The sequence below is a fragment of the Rhinopithecus bieti genome, unplaced genomic scaffold (assembly GCF_001698545.2).
Source record: "Rhinopithecus bieti isolate Rb0 unplaced genomic scaffold, ASM169854v2 scaffold_8226, whole genome shotgun sequence".
In the NCBI taxonomy this organism is placed as follows: domain Eukaryota; kingdom Metazoa; phylum Chordata; class Mammalia; order Primates; family Cercopithecidae; genus Rhinopithecus; species Rhinopithecus bieti.
The window spans coordinates 514,192-534,177 of NW_016805992.1; positions in this window are offsets into that span (position 1 = coordinate 514,192).

Here is a 19,986-nt window from a genome sequence, read left to right on the forward strand (position 1 = left end):
AAGGAAGGAAAGAAAGAAAGAAAGAAAGAAAGAAAGAAAGAAAGAAAGAAAGAAAGAAAGAAAGAAAGAAAGAAAGAAAGAAGAAGGAAGGAAAGAAGGAAAGAAAGAAAGAAAGAGAAAGAAAGAAAGAAAGAAAGAAAGAGAAAGAAAGAAAGAAAGAAAGAAAGGAAAGAGAGAGAGAGAGAGAGAGAAAGAAAGAAAGAAAGAAAGAAAGAAAGAAAGAAAGAAAGAAAGAAAGAAAGAAAGAAAGAAAGAGAGAGAAAGCAAGCCGAGTGTGGTGCCTCATGCCTGTAGTCCCAGCTACTTGGGAGGCTGAGGTGGGAGGACCACTTGAGCCTGGAAAGTCAAGTCAAGGCTGCAGTGAGCTATGATTGCATCACTGCACTCTAGCTTATGAGACAGAGCCAGACCTTGTCTCAAGAAAAATCCACAAAAAACAAAAGACCCCAAAATAAATAAAAAGAGAAGAAAAAGAAAGTTTGACAATTTGAGACACAGAGTATAGACTAATGCTCAGGCTCATAGATCCTGTAGAAACACTATCTTACAGGATACAGATTTTGGACAGACACAAAGGGAAAAAGGTGATGTCAACACTGAGGCAGAGACTGCAAATGTGTTGACAAGCCGAAGGACACCACGCATTGCCAGCAGCCACCAGAAACTAGGAACGATACACATTCCCCCCCAGGACCTCCAAAAAGGATCAACCCTAATTTCTTTCTTCTGGCCTCCAGATTTGTGAGATAAGTTTCGCTTGTTTTAAGTCACACAGTTTGTGGTTATTTGTTATGGGAGTCTGAGGAAGCCGATACGATCAATATTTCTGTTAAACAGAGAGAAAATCATCACTGCCCTCTGCATATGAGAGAGATGTGATATATGAGATAGGTGCTATCAAGAGCCCTACTTCATGAAGAAAAAAACTAAGGGACAGAGAGATTAAGCAATTGGTCAGAGTGAAATAGGTAATAAACGATCACACTGATATTTGAACCCAGGCATGCAGCTTCTAGGAATGTGTTTTTCAATATGGTAGCCGCTAGTCACACGTAGCTATTTAAATTCTTTAAATCAGCCAAGATTAAATACAATGAAAAGTTCAATTCCTCAATCCCAATAGCAACATTTCCAGGTCCCACAGTCCACATGTGACCGACTCCTGGTTACTGTCTTGGTCGGTGAGGATTTTAGAATATTTCCACCATTGCTGAAAGTCCTACTGAACAATGCTTCCATTTAGTCCGTGAAAACTAACCCCTATAATACCTCGGCAATATTTATGAAGTGTTTCGCTCAGCGACTGTCATAAGTTAATCCATATATACCATCATTTTATCTTTCTAGATTATAGGATCTGTGTATGTCATAGCTATTACATCTTTCTAGATTTGTGTTTGTGAGTATGTGTCTGAGTGTCTGTACTCTCCTATGCATGTGTGTTTATAGGAGGTGGGATAATTATATTCACAAATGTATGTTTTATGTGGTTAAGAACATACTGTGCATACATGTAATTCCATTTTCTGTTTTCCCCACCATAAATAATATATTGTAAGACCTTGCGGTGGACATTTCAATTCTTTGAAACAGTCTCCCCAACTTGTCCCTGGAACTGTACCCCTTTTCAGACACTGTGAAATTTCTTTCTTAGAAGTAACAGTAGCTGGCTATCAGAAAGGCTAGAATCCCAGATTAGGGGAACACGACATGGTAGTCAATCTGACAAAGAAATAGGGTTTTCAAACATATTGTGAACATGTGTGATAATAAATCATCATGATTCTCTGTGTAATAATTGATTCACTGTGTAATAACTGACTTTGTATAATAACTGATTCTGTGTAATAAATGGTTCTCTATAATTGAATTTCAGTGTAATAATTAACTCTGCACAATTGGTGACTATCAGTGTAATCGTGGACTCTGTGATAATTGACTGTGCAATAACGGATTCCCTGTGTGATAATTTACTCCCTGTGTGATAGTTGATCCTGTGCAATATTTGACTCTGTATAATAATTAACTCTCTGAGCAATAATTGACTCTCTGTATAATATTGGACTCTGCCCATCAGCACAAACATGCAAATGCTTAGACTAGTGGAGATTAGAGTAATAGGGCCCCTCTGGTTGCAAGTGGGAGGAAACCAATTCAAATCAACTTAGGATAGTGACAGGAGGAGGAAATCATTAGCTCACCCGCCTGGGCCACCCAGAGGTGAATTGGCCTTAAGTCCACATGAATCCAAGTGTTCACATGAGGTCTTTGGGATCGTGCACCTCTTTCCCTCTCTGGTCTCTTGGCTTTATTCCCAGATGGGTCCATCCTCTCCATGGTGGGAGATGACCTTAACAACTCGGGCTTCTGTGACACTTAGAGTACCTACCTGATCCCAGGAAATTTAATAGAGCAATGCTTTGCTTCCAGCATCCATGTCAGTTCCCCAAAGGAACTCTGGCTGGCCTGGTTTATGTGCCCACAACTGAGATGGTAGAGGCAGACACCTTGATTGACGGCTGCATCATTATCACAGGGGGTGGGTGTACTTCACAAAATGAATGGATGTGGAGTAGAACAAACAAGTAACAGATGTCTCCTCTTGTTCACAACCTGTGAGCTACAGTCTCCTGAGGGGTGAGCATGAGCTGCAGGAATTTGTCCCAGCAAGTTCTTCAATCCTTGGGTGAACCAGGCACTATCTTTAGAACAGGGATGTGATGAATATCTGTTATAAGCATAAAGAAAACAATGCAAAGTCGTTTAAAACATCAAACTTACAGCAATATTTTGTCTTTATGAATTTTCTCTATCAACGGCTGCTAAATACGTAGCTACTACCTGTAGCATACCACAATATATATGTCTTCCAAAAAGCTTCACATGAAATACCTACAAAGTATTGAAGTACATGTTTTACTACCAACCGGGGCCTTTGACTCCATGAGATTTTTTTTCAATGAAAGTTTTACAATATAGATGAAAATGTTGAATTATTACCCAAAATTAAGTTGTCCTGACTGAGACTAGGAAAAAGAACCTCAAAGAAAATCTCAACTGTCTTTATGCCCTTTCATTCTCCTTTTGCCTGGTTAATCACTACGTACCTTTCAGATCACAACATAAACATGACTTCTTTGAGAAAGTCTTCTTCTGAGTTCTCTAACGAGGCCTGTTTCCCTTTTGGTGTATCTCTTATAATTCTATGTACCTCCATCAACCCCTGCCCTCAATACATGCACTAACATATATCATAGTTGTCTATGTGACCATTTGAACACTATTTTTTTTACTAGATTCCAAATTCCAGGAGAGCAGGGTTGAACCCGGTTGTATCCCTGGGACCCTAGTTCCATGTTTGGGACATAATAGATGGTCACCAAATATTTACTGAATAAATGTGTGAGTCCATAAGTGCATAAACACCAAAGGGTAATCACAGAATCAAATCCAATTTTCTTCTGACAATACATAAAATTTGGAAGGCAAAGTGCCCAATTTCTTATGATCGCTGGGACACAGATGCTGAAAGATTTTACTATGTTAACTACATCTTTCCAGTTCATAGGAAATTTTTGTTGGTCTTATAAATGCATTCAGAAGAAATCATGGTAAACCATCAGAGATGAAGGGAGAAGACTTTACGAGAGAGTGGGAAAGATAGTTCAAATAGGCTTGATTGGCCAAGTGTGGTGGCTCATGCCTATAATCCCAGCATTTTGGGAGACCGAGGCAGGCAGATCACAGGGTCAGGAGTTCGAGACCAGCCTGGCCAATATGGTGAAACCCTATGTCTACTAAAAATACAAAACTTAGCTGGGCGTGGTGGTGTGCATCTGCAGTCCCAGCTACTCAGGAGGCTGAGGCAGAAAAATCGCTTGAACCCCAGAGGAAGAGGTTGCAGTGAGCCGAGATCATGCTACTTTACTCCAGTCTGGGCAGCAGAGTGAGACTCCATCTCAAAAAACAAACAAAAAAAAAAAAAAAAAAGGCTTGATTGACAGAGAACTTCAACACTATTGCCTAATTTAGAAGAATAAAAATTTAAGTTTTGCCACATGCAGAAACAGAAATCTTAAGTCAGAGCAATATAAAATCCTCCCAAGAAATATCTCTTGCTGGCCCTTTTAGTGGAGACCAGGCCAAATAGGTTGTGAAACCACAGATGGAAATACTGCCACCGAAACCCAATGCCAATGGTAGTGAGTATTCCCATATTTGCCTGCTCAGCATGTCTTCTGCTGAAGAAGCAATGACTCTTTTGAAGAACCCATTTCATAAACTTGGCACTGGATCAGATTTCCCACCTACCAGGATATGTAACCCAAGTCAGAGGGCTTCATCTCGTGGGTCACTGTCATTGGTCCTGAGATGAACATGTGATCTGAGCTGAGCCACTCAGAGTCTTCTCTGGGACTTTTCTGCCAGAGATAAGAAGGAAGTTACTCTCATTGTGATGGGTGGGGTGAGCTCTAATGTATGGGTTTGGGAAGGCTGTGAGCATGACACCTGCTGCATGGTGGACCCACCTGAGGAATGAAAAGACAAGGATGCATGATTTCATCCTCTGGTACCTTGGCTGAAGTAGATGAGCCTGATGGAACTTGTTAGTTATTTGAGCCAATCAATGAGTTTTTTGTTTTGCTTGAGTTGGGGTTCTGTGACTTGTGACTGTTAAAACAGCTGTAGTTTAATTTATGTTAATGTGAATGTAAACATTTCTTGTATTGGATGAGTGGTGTTCTACAATTGCTGAGGCTAAGACAACTATTTTGTAGGCCTATCCATGACTGGTCTCAAATGGGCTATTACATAGTTGTTGCCATGTTTTAGGTTTCTGTGAAATTGTGCTACAGTTGTTGAGTGGTCCATTAAATGGTATATAACCAGACAGTGTGTTCAAAAGGCATTCTGAGAGTGTAGTGTTTTCTTTTTTTAAATCTTAGAGAAAAGTGGGACATTTTCATGTCTCTGGAAGCTCCATTATGATGCATTTGGACGTTTTTGATAAAATTATGAGGCATAAAAACTTAGAAGCATTGAAGATTAATTTTCCTCCATAAATATATAGATCATTGTCAAATTCTATATGACTAGTTTTGCCCAGAGCAAAAAATATTTTCCATGTAATTTCATAGCAATATAGAAGTAGATAATGGGACAATGGCATTGAAAAAGGCTTTTATGGATTGTAAGTGTCAGGTTAACATTCACAACCTGATGAATCAAGCAGAAGCTGCTGTTAAAATGTAGGGCTTTGTTGTTTTAAAGTTAAAAATAAAGTTGCGAACTGGTACAATAGTAAAATTAAAGTAAAAGAAAATAAATAATCCATATCTCTTCTGTTCTGTTTAAATATTAAAGTGTCAGCTGCAATTTTGAAATGACACAAAGAAGCTTGCTGAGCTGAAAAAGTGCTTCATTTGTTGGATTTCTATGCTGTCTGAACTACAATTTTGTCTAAGGATAACTTTCTGGTTAGAGGTGTCTGAGTTATATGGTCTCTTACAGGTTAAGAGGCAAGAACACCACACATCTGATGATTTTTGTTTCTTCTAATTCCTCTCTGACCTCTTGGCCTCTTCTGGGAGTGTACTGTTAGGTGCCCAGGACAGTGAAGTCACTCATTCCAGTTGGAATTGCAATTCCATCCTAAAGCCTCCAACTGCACTGTTTATTATGGCCAACTGGTCATTCCTTCTTCATGGGATTCCCAGAGGCCAAAAAGTCAGTATCTTAAGTACTTCTTTTCACATGAGGCCATCAAGGTTCCTTGCTCAGACCATTCAATCCCTTGAAACTTAAAGTCTTGTGCATAAGAATGGCTACTGATTTCTGAATATTGGTGTCTTTGTTGGAATCCATTCAGGAGCTTTGATAACTGGAAATGCTGCATCAGACATCCTGGCATGGCATGATCTGGCTATGTTCTCTCCGTGTTGAATTGGCAGCCTTGTTGAGAAAACCATGAGGAAAAGTAAAGGAATATTGGAGCTTTGCTTTTCTTGAAGGTGTCCCAGGGTAGGATTCCAAGAGCCACAGGGCTCTGTTGGAGCAGTAGAATGGGGAGTTCACATGGTCAAGCCAAGGTACCTAGGAAGCATCAAGAAACCAAGCTGCCCTAGATCCGAAGGCAGATATACAGGGAGTAAATCTCAGGGCAAAGAATTTGGAAAAGGGTTGAGATAGTATTGAAGCAAGCAGATGCCAGAAATAAAAGAGGAGGATTCTAGAATACCAACAAAGATTGCCTTTGTGGTATCTATTTATAGTGGAACTTTTATTATTTTTTTTAACATCAGAACTCCCTTCCTCCGTGTAGGGAATTTTCCATTGCAGAAGTTTTTGGAGAGGCAGAGCTCACTTCTCACAATAGAACATAAAGTTTTAGCATACTAATTTTTCCAAAAATCCCTGAAGCTAGAGCAGAGTTTCTCAATCTCAGCACTGTTGACATTTTAAACAAGATAATCTTATGTTGTGGGAAGCTGTCCTGTGCATTGTAGGATGTTTAGCAGCATTCCTGTCTTCTATGGGTGAGATCCCAGGAGAACCCCTACCCCTAGTTATAACAGCTAAAACTGTCTCCAGACATTGTCAAATGTCCCCTGGAGACAAACAGTCCAGTTGAGAACCACTGGTCTAGAGGGTGGCTCATGATCTAGATTCAGCCGATCAAATGCATTCTTCTCCAGAACTGGGAGCTTGAGAGTCCATGAAGAAGCCTCCAGGAAGTGTATCACCTTCATCAGCAATGAGGGCTGCACCACCAGCAGCACCAGTAGTAGTCCGTTCTGAAATTATAGCAAACTGCAGGTGACTTTGATAGGAGATTCAGCAGTGTCCAGGGCCAGTCAAACTAGCAAGCATTTAATGTCAGTGATGTCACCAAACTAGTTCTGGACCATGATATTGGCTGAGGTACATTCTGCCTATATCCTGGAAGAAGGGAGGAAGGGAGGAAGGAAGGAAAGAAGGAAGGAAGGAAGGAAGGAAGGAAGGAAGGAAGGAAGGAAGGAAGGAAGGAAGGAGAAGGGAAGGAAGGAAAAAAAGAAATAGAAAGAAAGAAAGAGAGAGAGAAAGAAAAAGAAAGAAAGAAAGAAAGAAAGAAAGAAAGAAAGAAAGAAAGAAAGAAAGAAAGAAAGAAAGGGAAGGAGGTAGCAAGGAAAGAAAAAAAAGAGAAAGAAAGAGAGAAAGAAAGAAAGAGAAAGAAAGAAAAAAAAGAAAGAAAGAAAAAGAAAAGAGAACCTAGCTCTCCAGTTTTTCTAGTGAACAGCCAAAATAATCTTTCAGTAAATCGCTTATCTGCTTAAATGAGCTATGATCCATTTTGGTTGCTTAAACTAAGAGCCATAACAAATAGACCATCCCTTATATTTAACTGGAAAAACAGCCAGATCCCAGGACAGCAAGGGAACTCAATTCAGAGGTCATGAAAGAAGATACACCTACCTATATTCAGGTCTGAAGTCCAATGGATGTAGAATGAAACAAATACGCCCCCAGGAATTTTCTCCCCTGTTCCACTCAACTTTTGCCTAACTTACCTCTGAAACTTCAGGAGATACACAAGAAAATGGTGCATAGATGCTCTCTGCAGAAAGCTTATGTATTTAAGAGTGCATTAGGAGGCCAACTCCCTGGGTTTACACACAGGCATGTAATAGTGGGTAAGTTTGGATACTTAACTGCCTTGTAATTCAGTCTCCTCATCTACTCTACAAAATGCAAGTGAAATTTCCAGTGTTAAAGACAATGGAAAAAAAAATAAAAAACATGAAGGATGACTGGGTGCCATGGCTCATGTCTGTAATCCCAGCATTTTTGGAGGCTGAGGTGGGCAGATCACTTGAGGTCAGGAGATCAAGACCAGCCTGGCCAACATGGTGAAAACCCATCTCTACTAAAAATACAAAGATTATTAGCTTGGCATGATGGTGCGCTCCTGTAGTCCCAGCTACTTAGGAGGCTGAGGCAGGAGAATCAATTGAACCTGGGAGGCGGAGGCTGCAATGAGCCGAGATTGCACCAATGCAGTCCAGCCTGGGTGACAGAGTGAGACTTTGTCTCAAAAAAACAAAACGAAAACACCCAACAAAACCATGAAGGGGTTCTCAATTGATTTTGCCTGCTCTGCATACATTTATCCTTTTTGGTTTGTTTGTTTGTTTGTTGTTGTTGTTGTTACATCACATCAATTTCCTTTTTCCTTAGGTGAATTGTCTATGTATAGGAAATTGACTGAAGCCTACCAATCAGCATTTTCTATATCCTAAACCACAGGATCAGTTTCAGGTGAAATTATGACTCAAATTTTCTAATCAGTCAGTTTTTGAATGCTGGCTGAAGCAAGCAGCAAGAAAGGTTGACTGTTCCCAGGACAGTTTCTGGGGGTTGTAAATACAAGCGTGATGCTTCTAGCAACCTTCCTGCTATTGTGAGGAAGGATTAGCTTGAGAATGGGGGGTGGGGAGGGGTAAAGAGGAAAGTGCAGCAGAGAGAAGAGAGTAGAATACAGTTTGATATCTGCATTTGAAGCCCTGGATCCAGCTGTACCTTAAGCAAGTACTAGCCTCGCAGTTCCCAATGCATTCCCCTTCTTGCTTAGGGCAGTTGGAGCTGAGCTACTGTCTCTTGCAACACAGAGTAGCTGAATTACATTGCCACCTAGCGCACAGGGATCCCTCACCACAAAGGTACCAACAGTAAAACCACAATAAATGTTTGAAGAACTAATCGTGATGATTGTTCTTTGATTTCTGTTCCCAGCATCTGGCACAGGAGACATCAATAATCACGTATTTTATTGGAGTTTAATTGCATGAATGCAAGGAGCCAGGTCTCAGGACATGAAATGATGAATTTCCATTTGTCAAGGCTACCGAGTTGAGACAGTTAAAGTCTTTGGGGGAAAATGAGCCTCTTGCACTTGCACGGAGGACATTTGTGCTTCTCAAACACTTTATAGCTCTCCAACTCTGTGGGGATTAAGGTTTGTATGTCCAGGAAGGTATTTAGAATGCTTTTTTTTTCCAGGATGCTTTTAGGGTAATGAAATTGCGACAAGCAATACCAACCTGGGAGTGTTGCCCGAGGCTCAGTCACAAGTCCCTCAGCCTCAAACTCTGCAGCCAGGAGCTCTAACATGATCTCTGGCATAGAATGTCCATATTTAAAAGTCACTGCCAAAGGACTTTCAGATCAATATTATCCCCGGTAGCATTTCCTCACATATTACATTAAAAAGACTAATTCCTTAGAGAGTTGTAAAGATGTTTTAGTGCAGAGCATATATTATGAATGTTTCATCGTTATTCCTCAGGATTTATTTAACATTTTACTCGACAGTCCCTTTGGATTTTTGATTGATTACTAGGCAAATTAGATAAGAAAACTCTTCCTGTAAAAGATTCCCATGCAGCATCCATAGCCGTGGTGGTGATAATGACGATAGCTTAGTGCTTCTTGTGTCAACAACCACGCTAAGCAGTTCACACACACTGCTGTCATTTAGTTTTTACCCCATTTGAAGAAGATATTATCTCCACGGTACAGATGAAGAAGTGAGGTTTAGGGAGTTCATGAGTCAAAGCCAGGATTTGTTGAACTTCAAAGCCAGTGTTTTTAATACATGCTCTTTTCACAGTCACTTAGTCCCCACAACGTTATCATGAGGTGGGTGGTCTTTTTATCAACCCATTGTACCAAGGGGTAAGAAATATTCCTTTTAATCCATTGTCTTTAATACTGGAAATCTCACCTGCATTTTGTAGAGTCGATGAGGAGACTGAAACACACAGGAGTTATGTATTCAAATGTACCTGCTATTACATGCCTGTATGTAAACCCAGAAAGTTGGCCTCCTAATGCACTCTTAAATACATAAGAGTGTATTAGGACTCTACTAGTAGAGACTAGCTTCATCCCCAATAGCTGAGATCCTCAGCTAGTGCAGGAGACAGTTGTACTTCATTGTTACCTGATACACCCTGATTCTCAGTGTGGATACCTTTGCATTAATGTTGCCGTGAAAAACAAGTTTCAGGTTCAACTACGACAGGAAAGCATTGTTTACTCTCTTTTCTGTCTTTGGGATTCACAAACATATGCCCTAGTGAAAGGTTCTGAGACAATCTATGGAGAAGAATCCAGTTTTAAGTTTATTTTACAAATGTGTTTGGAAGGATCAGGTGCTGGAACTTTTGGGTTTGTTGGTTGTGTTTGTTGGTTTCCTCCTTATAGCAACAACTTGCTTACTTGAGTATATTAAAAGAACAATCAGGCCTTCAGTGTGATCTCTTAACACTCCTCAGGCAACAAACACTATGGTGAGAGGGTGGGCTCAGTGTAGACATAAGGAACCCCATGTATGATGGCAGGTTCTAAGTTTCTTTACTAAGTAAATGACAATCATTAGATTGACTGGCTCATTTTTCTTCTTTCCCTGGAAATATCATCCTAAGGGATAGGTGGCATATATTCTTACTGGTGATTCTACTAGAATCTAGAGAGAACTGACAAGTAGTTCATCTTCATCTGGTTTTGGAACAATTTTATAAAGTCTGTAGCTGTACTTTTCAGTATCTCAGTGAGTTTGCAAGTCATTAGGATTCTTGATGCACAGGGTCCAGTAGATGTAGAATGAAACAAATATGTCCCCAGGAATTTTCTCCCCTGCTCCACCCAAATTTTGCCTAACCTACCTCTGAAACTTCAGGAAATATTCAAGAAAATGGTGCATAGATGCTCTCTGCAGAAGGCTTATGTATTTAAGAGTGCATTAGGAGGCCAACTTTCTGGGTTTACATACAGGCATGTAATAGCAGGTACATTTGGATACGTAACTCCTGTGTGTTTCAGTCTCCTCATCGACTCTACAAAATGCAGGTGAGATTTCCAGTATTAAAGACAATGGATTAAAAAAAAACCATGAAGGGATTCTGAATTGATTTTGCAGGCTCCACATACATTTCTCTTTTATTCGTTTCGTTTTCGTAGTTGTTGTTTTATCACACTGATTTTCTTTTTCCAGTCAGCCTGGACCAGCGGTTCTCAATGGGAGTGATTTTTTTTTTTAAGCTGCCCTAACCATTGTCCCCTTCCAGGGATTTGTCCTGTTAATAGTTGATACAGAAAAGTTCAATTTTAAGAAAAAATATAATTATTGTATCCATAATAGAAGGAAGATAAAAGAAAAGCAAAATTTCTCAATGGAAGGAGAAAACGCACCAGGAAAATGTAACTACAAGGTGGAGAAGAATTGGCAGTACTTTCTTTTTTTATTATTATTAAACTTTAAGTTCTGGGATACATGTGCAGAACGTGCAGGTTTGTGACATAGGTATACATGTGCCATGGTGCTTTGCTGCACCCATCAACCCATCATCTACACTAGGTATTTCTCCTAATGCTATCCCTCCCCTAGCCCCCCACCCCCCACCCCAGCCCAGGTGTGTGATGTTCCCCTTCCTGTGTCCATGTGTTCTCACTGTTCGACTCAATGGGAGTAATTTTTAAGCTCCTCCCACTCCCACGGACCATTGGGCCATGTCTGGAGATAGTGGTGGTTGTCACAACTGAAGGGGGCCAGTACTGGCATCTAGTGGGTAAAGCTAAATATTTTACAGTGCACAAAACAGTCCCCTGCAGCAAGCAAATGTTCAGACCAAAATGTCAGTAGTACTGAGGTTGACTCAGAACTACTGGGTTAGACCATGTGGAGATAACACATAAACCTTGCATCTTGGGGGCTTAACACATGTTTTGCTATGTTTTAGCGTATGTTTTGCTATGTTTGCTATGTTTTGTTTTGTTTTCTCAAGTATGCAAGATCTAATGGGAATGTTTGCAGCTTGTCACTCTTCTGAGAGGTGCTTCTCCAAATAGTATCTGAAGGATACACACTTCCAAGCTTCTTCCATCATGTGAACTGCTGACTCAGAAGCCATAATATCCAACTAGAAATACAGGTGAAAGAATACATGTATGACCAGGCACGGGTAATCCCAGCACTTTGGGAGGCTGAGGTGGGCAGATCACGAGGTCAGGAGATAGACCCAACCTGGCTAACATGGTGAAACCCCAGCTCTACCAAAATACAAAAAATTAGCCTGGCATGGTGGCGCGTGCCTGTAGTCCCAGCTACTCAGGAGGCTGAAGTAGAGGAATCGCTTGAACCCAGGAGGCGGAGGTTGCAGTGAGCTGAGATCGCAACACTGCACTCCAGCCTGGCGACACAGCATGACTCCGTCTCAAAAAAAAAAAAAAAAGAATACATGGATGATTGTGCAGATCTTTCAGGGCTCAAGCCCAGAAATGAGGTACATCCTTGCCACCTACGTTCTTGTGGCCAGAACAGTAATGTAGGCATATAAAGACTCAAGGGGTTGTGGGGCAATGCTGGAAAATAGCCTTCCTGCATTTTCAAAAGGAAAATGAAATGTTTTGATGAACACATCATATCGTCTCTGGCATGCACAGAAAGTTCATTTTGAATAAATGCTGAATAAATAAGGCACAAGAGCCAAAATGTTTATACAGCAATTAAACAGTGGCAAAACATAATTTTAATTTAAGAGACTAGCATTGTTGCTGAGAAAATAGTTCTCAGGTCCATGCATCAAGATTTAAGCAATAGAACTAATATTTACTAAGTACCCACTACTGTCACGCACTTGGAGTGTGTTAGTTCATTAAATCCCTCTGTGATATCGCTGTCACATCTGTTTCATAGATCAGGTAATTGAAAATCAGAGAGTTCAAGATTCTAGCGTTAGTGCACACAGCAAATAAGTTACAGTGTCAGTATCCAAATCAAAGACAGATTCCAAAACCTCTGTCCTTTTCTTTTCATCAACATCTTTCCAACCAGCCTTTGTCATGCATTATTCCTATGACATGATCCTTGCCAAAATAGTCTCAGGAGCTAAAGCATTTGAAAAATTCTGAATGCTGTTTTTTGTTTTTTGTTTTTTTTTCTATCTTGAAGCATCACAATGCCTATTAATGTAAAGCATATACAGCTTATTTTAAAGAGACCAATGAGACCAATTAGATGAAAGATTCCTATATTTTCATTATACATATTAATATTCCATGCAATTAAGTAAAATAAGTCTTGGGAAATATTATTTTCTTGCAGCAGTTCTATTTGGAATTTGGAATTTAATTTTACGCCCACACCAATGCATATAATAGGTACTATTATCTCTAAACCTCTGTTTTTAGAAAGCAGTGTGGTATACCTATAATGATACTAGCTGGGCAATTCGGAAATAGAGGTCTGGTTCTTATTATTTTTAATTTTATTATTTTTAATTAGCACAGTGATTTTTCCCTAGATTTTATACTTTATTTGGTTAAGATATTTACTTTCCTAGATTTGGGGTTCATCATATATGATGCGGGGTGCTGCTGAATTAGTTAAGGGGTGACAAGTAGGTCTTATCTTCTATTCCAAATAAAATATGATTGTGTTTTGTTTTGCTTCATCTGGTTTTATTTTGTTTCTTTGGTGTCTCTGGGGATGAGCTTCCATTCAGAGGCAATATCAATTAATCCCCAAAAGAATTTTACCTTTCATCAATTTACAGTCACACTAGTAAATGGCCCTACTTGTGTCTGGGGAAAGTTTTACTGAAGATTCACAAAACACACATGTGTGCACATTGCAGGGTCCTTCGGGGCCCCAAGGATGTGAGCAGGTTTAGTTCTAGCACCTGGATAAGAGGCTGTGAATCCTCACCCCAGCGACTTAGGTTGGGTTCCTGCCCACCAGCTTGGAGTCATTGCCTGAGTATGTCAGGAAGCCCCATGGTTGGGGCTGCCCTTGTACTTAATTCCTAAGGTCTTGTGATCAATTGTGCATTGTCACCTATCCCTAGAGGTCCTGCACTCTCATTACTACTTCATCTCTGTGGGTTATTCTGGTAATTGTACTCGCCTTGTGTTATGGGCTACCTGTTTGTGTCCCTGACAAAAAGACAAAAAATAAAAAATAAAAATTCTGAATCAAATACGTTGAGTGTGACTGCCCAGAATAGTGTGTTGACAAGGAATCTAAGTCCAGATTGAATAGAAATGAAGAATGCTCTGAGTGGTGCATAGGGTCTGCCTTGACCACAGATGGCACAAGTGGTGTCCTATGTGCTGTAAATTTGCCGTGTCTGAACTAAAGGAAGCCTGAGGTCATTTTCAACTCTAGTATCTGTGATTGCTGTGGAAAATTAGATAATGAATGATATGCTCCTCCTCCTACCTACAAATACAATGTGGTGGGAGAACAGGGTGGGTCATTGGCCAAGCATAACCTACCAGGTCCATGGCATGTTCTAAAATCCAAGTACAAGGGAATGCGAACTCTCTGGATAGATCAGAGAAATACATTGCTGATAGAGGCTGTAGGACATTTTGTAAGAAGTGAGATTTCAGCTAGATTCTGAAGAAAGTATAGGAGCTTGGCAGGCGGAGATGAGGAAAAGGCAGCCCAGGCAGAAGAAGTAACACTGCTAGCGGCTGACGAAAGGAAGGTCTGTTTGATGACGGTGAATGCCCAGACTAGTGGGAGCATTTAGAGACTTCAGGCATGGAGCAGGGACCAGGAGAGACTGTGGAACAGACCGGAGCCAGGTAAGTGGAGATCAGTTCTCCACGCACTCCGAATGCTAAACTCTGCAGGTTGCTGGCTTCCTGGTGTTCCTGTAGCTGTGGGGACTCATGCTGCTTGAAGCAGCCTCAATAGAGTGTCCTTGGAAGAATTGTCCTTGCTGGTGGCCTGCTCACTTGCCCACTGCTGACAGAGCTGGCTTGGGGCGTCTGTCCCCTCTGCTTTTCCTCACCGCCCAGGGCTGCCTTCCTGGGACTGTGCCTAATGAAATGTTTCCCGTTTTAATTTCAGCTCTGCTGGGAGGAGCTCTTTTATCTCAGCTGCTTCTCTGCCATCAAAGCCCACTCAACTTTGAGTAGCTGCCCACCCCCTCGCTGGTCCTGTCCTCCCCAGAATCCTGCCTGGAGGTTTTAATTCAGAGTCTCAGAAGACAAGCAAGGGGGTTGCTTTTGATTGATCAGTCAAACACAATCCCCTTCACAATTGTCTTTGGAGACTCAGGCTCCAGACATGAAAGATAAAAACAAGAGATGCCAGCTTGGTTTAAGATGGAAGTTTGTGCTAGATCTTTCTGTTCTTCCTTCAACTCAGAAAATAAAACAAAAGATTTCTCTCTCTGTTCATTCCGTGCTTTGTTTCCTTTTCTACCCATCTTGTTCCATTTCCCAAGGGAATTTTTACTTATTTCAGAAGTAACAAAAGCCGTCCAATCTTTACTGAGGTTCCTCTGATCACTTTATGTATATTCTAGGCATTCTACTTATATAACTTATTTAATCTTAACCACTATCTGATGAAGTAGGTACCATTATTAACCCCATTTTACAGATGCAGAAACTGAGTCAGGAAGTGCTTAAATAATACATCCCTGGTAATGCAGCTATTAAGTGATGAAGCTGAGATTTAATATCAGGCAATCTGGCTCTCCAGAGTCCCTGCTTTTTTCCGGCATGCCATGATCTGTCCCTGACATTTCACTTTTGAGGTGATACACTATATGTTGACTTACAGCAAGGAAATCTACTAATCTACTATTTCATCACTGAAACTTTTTTTTTTTTTTTTTTGAGACAGAGTTTCACTCTTGTTGCCCAGGCTAGAGTGCAATGGCATGATCTCAGCTCACTGCCACCTCTGCCACCCAGGTTCAAGCGATTCTCCTGCCTCAGCCTCCCAAGGAGCTAGGATTATAGGCGCCCACCACCATGCCTGGCTAATTTTTTGGTATTTTTAGTAGAGATGGGGTTTTACCATGTTGGCCAGGCTGGTCTCGAACTCCTGACCTCAGGTGATCCACCTGCCTTGGCCTTCCAAAGTGCTGGGATTACAAGCGTGAGCCATCTCACCCAACCTGAAGCATTTTTTTTAATCACTGATGCACGGACAAAGAATGGTGGGTTAAATGAAATGAAAATATGTAACCTCAAGGACTGATAGCAACTTTGTGGGAGGTCTCCTGGGGTGTGCCTATTTTAATATTTTAATCTAGAAAATAGACAAAGAAAATACGCAGGATTCTTCAACCTTCTATACTGCAACCAATAGGAGAAGGATAAAAACGGGGTAAGGAATGAATACCATAGGATCGTGTCTTAGTCCATTTTTTGTTGCCATAACAAAAAATACCTGAGACTGGAGAATGTATAAAGAAAGGAGGTTTATTTTGGTTCGTGGTGCTGAAAGCTAAGAAATGAAAAATCTGATGGCCACACCTGATTGGCTCCTGGTGAGAGCCTCATGTTCATCATAACATGTGGGAGAAACAGAAGCAGAAGCGATTAAGCAAAGGGCTAACCATGGGAGGCAACTTCACTGATATAGTTTGAATATATGTTCTCACCAAATCTCATGTGAAATTTTAATCCCCACTGTTGGAGGTGGGGTCCAGTGGGAAGTATTTGGGTCATGGCAGCAGATCCCCCATAGCTTGGTGTTTTGCTCACCACAATGAGGGTGTTCTCATGACATCTTGTTGTTTAAATGTATTTAGTATCGCCCCACTCTCTCTCTTGCTTCTGTTCTCTCCTATTCCTATTCTCGCCATGTCAGACACCTACTCCCCCTTCAACTTCCCCATGATTAAAAGCTTCCTGAGGCCTCTCCAGAAGCCAAGCAGGTGCCAGTGCCATACTTCGTGTATAGCCTAGAGAAGTGTGAGTCAATTAAACCCCTTTTCCTTATAAATTACTCAGTTTCAGGTATTTCTTCACAGCAATGCAAGAATAGCCTAACACACTCACTTTGTAACAACCCATTTTCATGGGAACTAATCCATTTCCTCAAGCACTAACCCAGTCTCACTAGAAAGACATGAATCGTTCTTAACAACCTTATCATCTCTTAAAGGCACCACTTTTCAACATGGCCGCATCAAGCACCAAGCCTCAACATGAGTTTGAGTGAGGACCAACCATATTCAAACCGTAGCTACAAGAAACACTGTCATAAGAGAAGGGAACTTGGCTAATTTAAACCACTTTCTATAGCTCCAGCTAAAATTTGGGGCTGATAAAATATTAACGAGTTGCATCTACTATGATTAAAGTTTCTTTGCGTAAACAAGCTGTAACACTCACATCCAAAACTCCACTTATAATGTATATGGAATGCAGAAGCCAAAAGTCACTTGGAGAATATGAAAGAAAAATAAAAACAATACACTGAGAACACAAAATATCCCCCACGGGGCATCAGACATCTCCAAAAGTGTCTAGGTTCTTAGATTGTCCAGAAAGTTCTATTCCAGACACCAATACGTGGCCCACAGACTGGAAACAACTCCCTGAGACTTTCTGGTTTGACCTGCATAGGTTTTGTTCTAATTTTATTATTTGAAATTTGGAATCATTTATATCCTGTTGATAACATGGCAGATTCAGAAAACCGACTTTGAAAAACCCTTAGCAACATACTTCACTAAAGGTATTGAAAAAAGTTGGAACTGAGTAGCAGCTGCATTTTATGGCGTGTCTGTGATCTTTGGTTGATAAAGGGCTATGGCACTTCCTTTTTATTCTTCAGCCAACATGCTTTTTACTCATGCACTTTCTTTGCTGGGGTCTTAGAGATCCCACAGGAATATCTGCTATAAGAGAAGTGATAAAATTATCTGCGTTCTGCTTGTTGGGCTACTCCTAGACTGTGGTGTTTCACTGGAGTCAAGAAGGACCAAGAAGAGGCAGAGAATATACAAGACTGAATGATGACTGTTTTCTGTTGACCTCAATGTGACCAAGCACAAGCTTCAGGAAAATTATCATCCCAAATGTAAAGACTTCTTGGACAAATCTATTAGACCTGGACTGGGTTGTTTTAGGTGACAGAGGGCTTTCTTACGGGAAGTTAATAAACTGGATCTGGTTGTGGCTGTTTTCAGAAGATTGTAGACATTCTACAAACGCCATGGTAATAATCATTGCAGGTAGGAACCATCAATAGATGCTAGAATTAGGGGAGAAAAGTGCAGTGACATCAGGATATGTGTGCAGTCTCAAAGTATCTCCCCACAATATACTTATTAATTAAAGAGGGAAAAATGTTCACTTTGCAGTGGAGAGGTCTGACAGCTATTGCCTTAGCCAAGAGACGAGGGTTAACATCACCAGTAATAAGACATATCAACATCATCATACCCAGGCAGAATGCACTGGGGAGTGCACATCATTTTCTGTGGTATTCTTGCCTGAAATGCAAATCTTCCTTCTAATTGGAAGCATCTAATGAGGAAACGTCAGATAAACCCAATCGAGGGGGGCATTTTACAAAATAACTCCACAGTACTCTTCAAAAATGTCCAAGTCATGAAAAACAAAGAAAGACTCAGGAGTTGTCACAGATTGGAGAGGTCTAAGGAAAAATAGTGAATGAAGTTTGATAGCCTGGATGGGTTCCTGGAACAGAAAAGAGAAATCAGTTGAAAAACACTGTTGAAGTTGCAGCAAGATCTGCAGATTAGTTAATAGTATCATATCCATAGTAATTTCATGGTGTCAGTTGTGCTATGGTTGTGTAAGATGTTAACATTAGAGGAAGGTGGTTGAAGCATGCGTAGAAAATCTTTGTACTGTTTCGCAGTTTTTCAGTGAGTCTAAAATTATTTCAATGTTAAAAAAATGTTTTAAAGATGTTGTCCAGCAGATTTATCAAATGTATAAATAAAATTGATTTTTAATGTTTTTTTCTCTCATGTTGAATGTCTCCACAAGCATTGCTCGTCCTTTTCTTCTGAACTTTCTTTCTTGACATTTTTTTTAAACTTTGCTGGTGCAGTGGCTCACACCTGTAATCCCAGTACTTTGAGGGGCAAAGGTGGGAGCATCGGTTGAGCCCAGGAGATAGAGGTTACAGTGAGCTCTGATGGCACCATTGCACTCCAGCCTGGGTGATGGAGCAAGACTCTGTCTCTAAAATAAAATAATAAATAAAATAAAAAAGATCTTTGGGTCCAGATTACTTTTAACCTAAAATTTCTGAATCTTTCTTTGTCTTTCATGACTTAGACACTTTCGAAGAGTACTGATGAGTTATTTTGTAAACCGATGTATTTTCTCTTTCTCCTCCTCCTGCTCTTTTTCTCCTCCTCTCCCTTCTTCTTTCTGTCTCACAAGCACTTTTTAAAAATCACTCAAACACTTGCCAGATTCTTCCAGAAAACACTATAAATTATCTTGTGCTTTCTAGGGGAGAAGATGCAGAGAAGAACCAGCAGCTTGGAGAATAAAGAAATGGAGGCTGAGGTAAACCCAGGAGGGCATTTTCAGCCTGATACCATCATCAGTGATACAAAACTGCCTTGTGCAGAAGGAGAAGCAAACAGGTATACTAAGCACCCAATAATCAGTTATAAGAAAAAAAGTTCTGATTATTTTCAGAAATTCTTGTGGAGACAGAGCCCTATTAGTTGGTACCCAGTGAACTATGAAATCAACCAAGATAACTTTGTTCTACTGTATTAGTCAGGGTTCTCTAGAGGGACAGAACTAGTAGGAACTAATATATATATGGGAATTTATTAAGGAGTGCTGACTCACACAGTCACCAGGTGAGGTCCTACAACAGGCCGACTGCAAGCTGAGGAGCAACGAAGCTAGTCCAAGTCCCAAAGCTGAAGAACCTGGAGTCTGATGTTCGAGGGCAGGAAGTATCCAGCACGGGAGAAGGATGGAGGCCAGAAGATGAGACCAGTCTAGTCTTTCCATGTTCTTCTGCCTGCTTTGATTCTGCAGCTGATCAGATGGTGCCCCCCCAGATTGAGGGTGGGTCTGCCTCTCCCAGTCCACTGACTCAATTTTTAATCTCCTTTGGCAATACCTTCACAGATACAACCAGGAACAGCGCTTTGCATCCCTCAATCCAATCACGTTGACACTCAGTATTAACCA